The sequence below is a fragment of the Microtus ochrogaster genome, linkage group LG9, assembly GCF_000317375.1.
Source record: "Microtus ochrogaster isolate Prairie Vole_2 linkage group LG9, MicOch1.0, whole genome shotgun sequence".
In the NCBI taxonomy this organism is placed as follows: Eukaryota; Metazoa; Chordata; class Mammalia; order Rodentia; family Cricetidae; genus Microtus; species Microtus ochrogaster.
In genome coordinates this window covers 25,183,014-25,193,563 of record NC_022034.1, presented here as the reverse complement: position 1 = coordinate 25,193,563, position 10,550 = coordinate 25,183,014, and the positions used below count along the sequence as shown (strand labels likewise).

General features: G+C 47.5%; 1 protein-coding gene across 3 annotated transcripts in view; it reads right to left on the bottom strand.

Moving 5' to 3' along the window:
* Fyn (FYN proto-oncogene, Src family tyrosine kinase) overlaps positions 1 to 10,349 on the bottom strand; it is a 203,035-nt gene extending 192,686 nt beyond the window's left edge. For 2 of the 3 annotated variants that reach the window (XM_005363535.3, XM_005363536.3), the window contains exon 1: positions 10,279 to 10,343. The gene's annotated coding sequence lies outside the window, so the exon portion shown is untranslated. Of the gene's footprint in view, positions 1 to 10,278 lie in introns of all 3 variants that reach the window. The other variant, XM_026787496.1, reaches the window with a different exon arrangement.
* Between the last annotated feature and the right edge of the window lie 201 nt (positions 10,350 to 10,550).

Genomic DNA, 10,550 nt, shown 5'->3' with positions numbered 1-10,550 from the left:
AAAAAAAAAAAAAAAAAAAAAAAAAAAGACACATCTCCATCAAGAAGTATTAATGAAAACATGCAAAAACACTGTCACAGCTTGTTGTAGTTTTGCACATTTAGACCAGTGCTACTAAAATTGACAGTATTGACAATGGCATACACAGAAGTGGCTGAAGATAAACAAACTGGGTAAATAAATCAAGCGGGGACATTAGATGCCAACAAAGGGTGAAGAGCAGTGTGTGACCACCTACATTTAAGGTAGGGGACAGGAAATGTTTAGATCCTAGACTGCACGCTGAAAGCAAGCAAAACACCCCACCTCTACGTCCGAGCAGCAGTGAACACCGGGCATGCTCCCTTTTGCTTCTGCAGCTGCCCTACATCCAGAGAAAACATTCTTCTTTCTACCCCCCAGGCAGATGAAACCAGCACTCAGGTGAGGGCTGGCTAGGGGAAGCCATTAATGAGAACCCAGGCTCAGCTCACAGGTGGTTCAGAGGGCTTCTAAGGAACGCCTGACAAACACCGCCCATTGTGCTGTTGTGTCTTTTGTTACAAAAATGACTAGATTGGTCCCTCCTGTCACCATGGAAAACAGTTTATAAAAAGCTCATTTCCTACCATTCCTTTGAAAGCCATACAAAAAAGAAAAAGGAAAAAAAGAAAAAAGGCTGAAGCTGAGCTACAGCGTCAGATCCTCACTTTGCAGGACCTTAAATCTGGTATAAAACCCTCCTCCTCCCCTGAAAAAGGGATTCTTCAGGTGAAGCCACGTGGAGAAGGTACTCCCACAGACAAAGCTGCCTTCCATATGGCTGAGGCAACGCAGTCCAGTGTGAAGTCTGGGAATGGGCAGGTCCGGGGTGGGGAGGCTGCAGGGCACAACACGTATACCCAGGCGGCCCCTTCTCTTCCACTGCTCACTACGATAGCTTCCAGCCTCTCCAAGCTGTGGGACCATTCTGCCTATTCTCCCTGGTCCCGCGTGTCACTCTGCAGTGTGGTGTACTCTTCTCTGTGTGTTACCTCTCCTCTGCCTCTGCAAACTATGCTGATGAGACCCTCATGGCAGAGGGGAAGACCTAACCACGTTCCTGACTGCCTGAAATCTTCAGCAAAAAGCTCAAACTTCTGAGCAGAGTTCTTTAAACACATGCCGTTCTCAAGGTACAGTAGGGCGTGAGCAGTCTAGGACCAACTGCTACATCTGCTCCAGAGTCAGTAGGGAACGCTCGGAAGCTCAACGCTCAGGAAGGTGCTGGTCTAATAACATGATATCCAGGAGACCAGCTGCACCCCAGACCTTGCTCCGGGCTCTTCGAGAGAAGCATCTGCTGAACTTCTACTCATAAGGGACACCACTATAAGTTGTAAGTGGACAGAGCTAAAGATGGAACATCTTTTTTATGCGGGCACAAAAAGGACCAACAATTTCTTGGAAAGACAGGAGTCCGGCGTAAGAAGTTCAGGAAATTGAAGAGCTGGGTCTTAGCTAAATGAGCAGTTGTTACCTTGCCAGAGGACACAAAACTCTTTGAACCTTCGATTTCTCACGTCAGGTTCTAACTAGTAACACCAGACATCCTGTATTAGGAGGCAACAGAGAGATACAAAAGGCTAATGTAAGAAAACGAAGAGATTGGGACTCCAGCTGGGCCTTGACAAACGGGAAGGATTCTAAGGGAAAAGGAAAACTAGGGGTCTGGGAAAGGGGACTAACCGCAAGAACACATGATCCGTCTGTCCGTGTTGAAGATGTAGCGGGTGGACAGACATCTTGGCTAAGGAGTGAGGTGAGCCGGCTTTAACTTTAGGGGAATGCATGAGACCGTGGAGGCTTTGAAGGCCGTGCTCAGGAATCTGGGTTTTTGCCTCCTACTCAGTGGGCTGTTAGCACGTGGGAGGAAACAGCATTAACACTGGCTCTCGCTGACAAGGACAAACGCCTAGCCACTAATCCAGAAACAAACTATCTTTGCAAGCCAGAGTCAGAAGGATGCATATTCCGAGGAGGAGGACCAAACCAAGGTGGACAATGAACTGGCTCAGAGCAACACTGTCAGGGAGGAGATGATGATAAGCGGTACGAATTGCAAAATGTTTCCTGATAAGCCAGCTCCGGAGCCCACATCTGAGAATGGTAAGATGCTGGGTTTGCATTTCTCCGTGAGAAAATAAACCAGAGCAAAGTGACACCCTCCAAACTGAGAGAATAGCCAGAGAAACTGTGAAGAGAAACCAGCACTTCTTAAAACGTTCTTATGTTACTCATGTGCTGAAATTAAAATAAAATTAAAACAAAAAAAATCAAATTTTACATGTGTCAGTATTTGAAAACATTATGACTTTAAAACGTTATGACTTTTAACAGGTGTGGAAATGAAGGAACTTCCTGATGGGCTTTTGCCTCTCAGTGGAGATTAAACTGGACAGGCTGTCACAGACATACAGACCCGGTCACTTTTTCTGGGGTTAAAGGGAGGACTGGGGAAAGTTCCCTGGGCTATGCTGTGAGAAAGGAGAACTGGCTTGTTTAAAATGTTCCGTTAGAGCCCTACTTTTCAATATAAAGCAGATGGACTCCTTACACAACTTCTAAAAACCTGCTATTTTGGGGTGCCTCAAAGATGGAAGCTCGGAACAAAATACAGAGTCAGAATTCACTAGATAAAATCCCACAAGCGCATTCAAGAGGAGCAGAGACTTAGAAACCTCCAAAATGCCAAGAGGTCTTTTTGTGGCAGAGGCCAAGGCTCCCCAACTCTGGGTGTGTGTGTGGGAGGGGTCATTTCCAACAATTCCTACACCTGCTCCCACACTGCACTCCCTGTACTCCACGCCTTCTAGAAGCTCCTCCTCCTCCTCTATTCCCGTGTCTCCACCGGGCTACAGAGATTTCAAAGGGGTCTACCCTGGCTGTCCCGTTGAAATCAGAAAGTGGCCTAGGAGCAGGCCTTTCAGCAGGGCCCCGGGTACTCTGCAATCACTGACACAGTGTTCTTTTCTGGTTTCGTTACCTGTCTGCTGTTCTGCAGGGGTGGATGGAAGGATGAAAGGGCTGATGTCCAATACAGTAGCTGTGTATGGCCTGGCAGCTGCTGGGCACAAACTCTCCCTTAGGGATCACCATCTCTTTTGAGAGAGGAGACAAAAGCAAAAGAAAACACAGACACCAGAGCCAGACCACCTGGGTTAAAATCCCCAGCGCTGCCACTTTTTAGCCTTGACAAAAATCACATAACCACTCTGCTTTGGTTTTCTTGACAAGTGGGGCTAATCATGTCATGGAATAGAATAGCACTGTATGCTACCCTGGCTAAGCACCAAGGGCTTATGTGTTGCTGTAAAAGTCCAGTACTCCCTGTCCCCCACCCATCTGACTCCCTCTGCTACGCATGAGTCAGGCCACAATGAGGGTGGCAAGCCAGCTCTGAGGTGAGGGAGGGGTGAAGGGGACTTCTCGGAGGAAGAGTGCTCAGTGGCTACATGGGGTGAAGTTTTCACACTGGGGTAGAGGTGCCTGGCTGCTCCCTTTGCAGAGCAAAGGCAAAGAGGTGAAGTCTAAACAGCCTTCAGAAGAGGAAGCACCCAGGCCCGGCCTCGCTAGCTATTAGCTGTGTGACACACACGCACAGGTGACCTCCCAGCTTGAGCCTCAGTCTCCCCGTTTGACTAATGCGGACAATAACACTGTCCCTGCCACACGGAGTTGTTGTGATTTAAAAAAACGACTGTATGTAGAATGGCAAGCACAGGCCTCCAGGGTTCAATAAAAGGCTGGTGATATCTGGCCAGCACATTCTGACAAGAATGAGAAGCTGTGGTGAGCTGTGCACATTATTTATCACCAACATTTTTTGATACAGGACCAAAACATGTTAATTCTCAGGAAAAAGTTTTGGAACAGGAATAAGCGATGAGCTAAGCCTTTCTGATACTATAATTTTTCTTTCACAAAAGTTTACAGGCAATAGGTGCCCAACATCTGCTTTCCCAACACAGCACGATGTTGCTTGAGAGAGTGGGCATACTAATGCAGAATGGGATCTGTACTTCCTAGATGCACCCCAGGAGACCAAGGTGGCCTCCCATCCCAAGGGAGGTGCAGAGCAGGCCCTGTGGAACCAGCTGGAGACCAACAGAAGCATTCTCATCCAAATGTCACAACTCTGAGTCCAGCAAACACTGTTAAAGTCTCATGAGTCAGTAAGCATTATCTTTTCTTCCCACGTTTTTATTAGGCCATAAATCCAGTTCAATTTACATCCTTCTAGGATTACTGTGTCCTAATCAAGTCCAGAGTGTCACTTATCCCTAAGCTGTCTATACTGCATGTCACCCAAGCCCATTGAGATAATGTTGTTGAGGCTACTTAGGTTGTTTTAAGAGCTAAAAATTAGATTTGCTTGACTACAAAACTCGAAGATGATCATATTTCTCTAAATAACTCAAGTCTTTTTTTTTTCTTTTCAGAAATCAAATGCATGGTTTTTCCTACTTTGTAGTTTCTTTTTCCTTTGCAGAATTAGGATACATTCTTAAGTCCAACTCAAGGGACTGAAGCGTAAATAGGTTACAGTTCTGCTTGTCTGATGGAAACAAAGAAACCCTTTACAGGGCTGACTCCGGAATGCCTTTATGTTTCTGTTCTCAGGGATAAAGAAGCCGCTACATTTCTTTAAAAAAAAAAAAAAAGTAAAAATGCTATTTCAACCACACCACATAAGCAAATGTCCTGCCTTTCCTAACCTTTCTTGATCTGAGACTGACAGTCTTCCATTATCTCTTTCAAAACACTTAAATTTTCCTAATGTACACACAATATATTTTCAATGAACATGCACAAACAAACACGGTGTCGCTCAAGATCGTGGGCATACATAGTATGACCTCTGCTTTCTAAATGGTTGTGTGTGCACTTGCGTGTGCGTATGTGCATATACACATATTATAGATTATCAGTAAACACACAGCTTACTGATATGTGGGGTGTGATTTTTAAGAGCTTCACATTGGTCAGTTCACTCAGTCTCCATTTCAAGCAGTGTTTTTCAACCTGTGGGTAGTGACCCATGGGGGGTTCAAATGACCCTTTCACAGGGGTCACCTTTAATCTCAGCATTCAGGAGGCAGAGGCAGGAGGACCTCTGTGCATGTGAGGTGAGCCTGGTCTCTCTCCAAAGTGTTTCTCCAGGAAACCCAGAGAAACACTCTTTCAAAAAAAAACAAAAAAAAACAAAAAAAAAACAAATACACCAAGAAAAAAAGCCATCAGAAAACACAGATATTTACATTACGATTCAGAATATTAACAAAATTACAGTTATAAAGTAGCAATGAAATTTTTGGTTGGGGGGTCATCACAACATGAGGAACTGTATTAAAGACTTGCAGCTTTAGGAAGGTTGAGAATCACTGCTTTAGAAGAAATGGAAGCAGAGAGAAGGCTCAGAGGTTAAGAATGTATAACGATCTTGGAGAGGACCCTAGCTCAGCTCCTTGAACTCATATAAGGCAACTCCCAGATGTCTGTATTTCCAGCTCAGGAGCTCTGACAGCTGTACTCATGTGCATCCACCACCCACCCCCATCCTACATATTAAAAAAAAAAAAGACAAAGAAATGGAAGTAAAGATCAGGTCATACATCTGGGATGACCAAACCTGGACCCCACCTCAACTCCACGCTCTCTACCCCACTCCTCCCCTGAACTGAAAGGCATAAAACCTGGGGGCTTTGGCTCTTGGGATGGGTTACCAATTCTCTCTGGAGTTCATTTTGCCTCATGTGAAATTAGCATGTTGAACTATATGATCCTTAAGACCCCAGGCTCCATGACCTGCAACCTTGAGAAACTCTACAAGGGATTCTCTGTACAGGCGTGCCTGACTGCGCACACATCTGTGGTGAGAACAGCCAAGGCTGCTACCACTCTCACCGGTCACGTTCCCAAACTTCCCATGCTAAATCCAATGGCACTTTCCATCCTGTCTCTGGCCAAATCTCTGGCTCCAGCTACTACTACCCACCCGAGCCCTGGCCTGTCCCCTATCTGGGATACCCTCTACTGAGGGCCTGCACCCCTATTTCTATGGCAGGGCTCACCTTGGCCACATCTATTCTATTGGCATATTCTTCCTCAAGGGATATATTCCATGGCTTCAAGTATTTTGCAATTTGCTACTAGCAGATTGACTTTTGAATCTTAGTCCTCTTCCCTAGTTCCAGACCCTCCCAGTCGTCTGCACAGAAGTCCTAAGTGGCCACAATGAAGCCACCACCCTGTTCCCTTACGGGTCTCCACCTCGTTTTCAGGGATGTCTCTGCTCTGTCTCAATGTTTCTCACTCTGTCTCGACAAACTCATTTCCTTTCGGACCTGCATTTGTTGTTCCCAGAGTCTGCAAACAATTCTGCTGGGATGGCTCTTGTCTCTCTCAGGTCATGCTCCACACTACGACCAAGTTATGTTCCTAAAATGCAATGTGATCCATGCCACATCTCTACTTGGGACTCTTACGGCACTCAAGATGGGTACCTGAAAACCCTTTTCAATTTCTCCTTCAGCTCTGTCTTATCCCTCTGTCCATCTCTCCACTGCCCCCACCTAGTCTTGAACTAGCTGCATCATCCTAAACAGTTTGTGTAGTCACTTTGGGGCATATTTTTTTTTCCTGGTACAGTGAATTGCCAAAAAAAAAAAAACAAAAACAAAAAAAAAACCCTCAGCTAAGCAATCCTCATTCTCATATGTCTCCTCCTTCACCTAGTGGCACAGGGCAAGGATACTGTAGCCACCCACACTAATTGAGCCTGATCCTGACTTCCCTGGAATTTGATTTTAGATTAGTTACTCAAGAATTACTGAAATGTGTAATTTTCCATCTATAAAATGGCGATTATCAGAGGCATGGGCTCATATCATTATTGTTCAAAGTTGAGCTTAAGTGGAACATGACATGCAGTGAATGTCCGATAAATGTTAACACTGTTTATTACTGTCCTCTCCTCTAGTAGGCTGTGGGCTTCTGAGGAACCAGGACTCGGCATGTATTCATTGCCATCGCCCTATCTTTTTGTTATCTTGCACAAAACAACATAATGAGCCAGTGTTTGCAGAAAAGAAAAATACAAGAAAATGGCCAATCCAAAAATAAAAATATATTATCAACTGTGATAACTGATATAGACAACTCCTGCCACAATGCTGAGGCCTGTGGAGACTGGGAACCTTCTGGAACGCTAGCGGTCCTTCACTCCAGCTCCCAAAGCACACTTAGCTTCCACGCAATGTGCTGGATGCAAAGCCCCAGGACAGCTGGTGAAGTCTCACCTGTCCTACATGCTGACGGAGAAAAGGGGAAGTTCACTTCCCAACTAAAAGAGGAATCATCATGAAAGAAAGCTGGATCAATGAATAAACAGGAATATGAGTTCAGTCTTTAGTAACCTAAGCAAACAGACAGACGATGTTCGCTCCCTCGTCCATGCTGCCCAGTCCCCATGTGCCAATTTTTTACTTTTCTTAATTACTTAAGGAAAATAAGTTAAATGGAACCATGATCTGTAAGGATCCTCCCTGGACTCTTTGGAGTCTACAGAACTGCCAAATAGAAAACTAGGCCAAGATAGGTGCTTCTGAGGCAAAAGACCACATCAAAGTCCACAGAGCAGCGTCAAATAATGGAACGGCAAGAGACTGCCTATATCCAGACCAAAGCACGTTAAAGGGAGATGCACCCTCCGCACCAATCTATCAGCTGAAACAGGTGACGAGGGAAAGCCATGGCACGGTGGAAGAGTGGAACCCAGAGTCTCTCACTGCATAGGAGAAAGCCATCTACTGAACAGAAACACCTAGTGGGGACTATCACATTAGCAGGAATAAATATCTTTTGTTTTGTACTGCTCTATGTTTTCAGGCCTATTATAGCTGCTAGCATGTGCCTACTTAAAACACATGTTAGTTAGGTATCTATCACTGACCTAATACACATTCGCTGCTCGCTAAATGAAGTAACCAAGTAACACCAGCTAAAGTATAACTTGAGGGAAAAACAAGACAAGCCAGATTAGGTTCTCTTCTCAAGGCGCTCCTGGCCAGTTCATGGCCGACACAGAAGACAAACAATATCTGATGATGACGTTGGAAGACAAATCTGGAGACCTGGTGGTCTGTTTGGAGCAGAGGAGTTGTGAGAGAGAAGGGTTCAGAAGAGAGATGACATTTGTGCTGGGCCTGGAGGGTAACAACTTCAAACTGATGGGGTTGGAGACTCCAGACCCCGGGAAAGTAGGGCGCACTCATTCCTGTTCAACCTTATTATTAGTGAGTTCCTCTAACTTGGGCAGCACAGTGTGCGTTTACTGCGTACCAACTTTCCTTCCTGGGTCTGGTATCCCAACAAATCAGCCTTTGTTTTCAGAGAACATTTAGTATGAACCCTTCTGTCTTTTTTTTTTTTTTCCTAATGTAAGAAGTTACACAAGGAACATCAGAGTACAGCAACATAAACTTTTCAGCTAAAACAGCTAAAGAACAGACTTGGGACAGTTTTGTCACTTTCAACAGCCAAGGAGCCACAACTCGGGTCAGCAGTCTGGACATATCAAACCTGAGATTTACATTAACATTTCCGCCTTCAGAGGAACATCGCAGGTTCTGAATTCAAACATCCACATCCCCTGTTAACTACCCCGAAGCTTTAGAGTTGAAACCACTTCCTCTGAGATCTGAGTTTCTTCATGTGAAGAACACTTGGTACTCCTGAGGCGGAGACGGGGGCACAGAGCACAAAGGATGGAAAAGTATTGTAGTTGCTTTGGTGGTGAATGGAAAGACGTGGGCATTCAAAGTCAACCTTGAAGCCAACAAGTGCTGTCTCCAGTGATCTTCCAAATGCAGCCCAGTGTTATTCTATCCACAACCCCGGTTACTTAAATAAAAGGGGCAGAGCAACATTGCTGAGCAGACCAGAGCACATTTCAAAAGACTTCATTCAGCAAAGCGGCCTTGCACTTTAAGGGCTGCCTCAGTCTTGTTAAACAGTTTGATTCTGACTCAGAAACAATGTTTTTCTGATCCTCCATCAATTTATCCTGTCTCAGGTATCAGTACCTATCCCCAAAAAAAGGAAGAGGGGGAAAAGGGGGAGGAGAGGAGGTTTCCTTGAAAGTAACTCCTAAGACAGCTGAGATAATCCCCCTCCCCCTTAAATAGAAAAAACTGCAGTTGCAACCAGAGGGTGAATACAGCAAAATGCCTGCACCTGCCGCCCCGGATCTAGGAGCTTTCATTTTTTTGGTAAATGTGGCAGAAAGGACTAAGAGATCAACAGCTTCATCAGAAAGAAAAGGAAGGCCTCGGGATGAGAAACAAGAAGCATGGTGCCCTGGGTACTTCTCTATGAACTGAAAGGGCTCTTTGTGTCACACACACACACACAACACACACACACACACACACACACTGAGAGAGTCTGATTTATTGGAGGAAGGAGGGGCAAAATGGGTGATTTTATTATCCCTCCTCCCAATGAGTCCCAGCAAACGCCTCCTGGACCCAAGCTTGGTGGCCTCTTTCTAGCCAGTCCCTTCTGCCTGTGGCCTCAGAGATAAGAGAGCCTGGAGGCGACCAAACAAAACCATCCACCGACCTAGGGAAGTAGGGAGGAAATCCAGCGACTGGAGAAGGGAGGAAAACCGAGCTTGACAGAGCAGAAGGGGTGGGGGACAGAGGAAGAGGAGGGAAGGCCAGGCACAGGGGAAAGGGGAAGGGTGGGTGGGTTGTGGCACAGGAAGGGTGAAGGGGAGGGTGGGGGAAGTGCAAGGGAGGTTCCAGAAATAGGCAGGAGGATGCGCTGGGGAAGGCGAGGGCCGCCGAGGGAGGAGGCCAAGAGGTGGAGGAGTGGGGCAGGGGTTGGGTGGGGAGGAAAGCAGCACGGGGCATCAATTATTAAGTGATTACATCATCCCTGACATTAAAACAACACACACAGCCCGGGTCCCCGCCGGGGGCCACGAAAGGAGGGCGGGGGCGGAGCTGGGCCAACCTCGCCCCCAAGCCAATTCCTATTTTTCACCCGGCGCCCGCCAGTGGCCGAGGAAATAGACCCCGGTGCCCGCGCAGCCTCGGGGCCGCACCCCGCATCCGTGTCCTGCGTCGCGGGAAGCCCAGGGCTCGGCGCTCCGGAGGCTGCGCGGCGGGACCGCAGCGGAGGCAGCCCATGCGGGGGCGCTGGGCCGGGCGTCTCCGCAGCATCCCGCGGCTCCGCGCATCCCCGGCCGCTTACCTGTGTGGCGTGGCGCTCGGCTCCGGAGCACATTCACATGGTCCTCTCTCTGCCCTCCTCCGGCGCGGCCCAGGCGGCTCCGGCGGCTCCGGCAGCTCCGCGGCGGGGCCCGGGAGCTCGTGGGCCTCGTGAAGCGCCGAGGGGGCGGCGCCGGTGTCCCCGGCCCGGCAGACCGGTCCCTCCCTGGCTGGCGCGGGCGGTGGCTTTGTGTGCGCCCGGGGAGTCCTCAGAGCGCTCCGGCTCTAGGCGGCCTCGCTGCGCTCCTGGCCGGC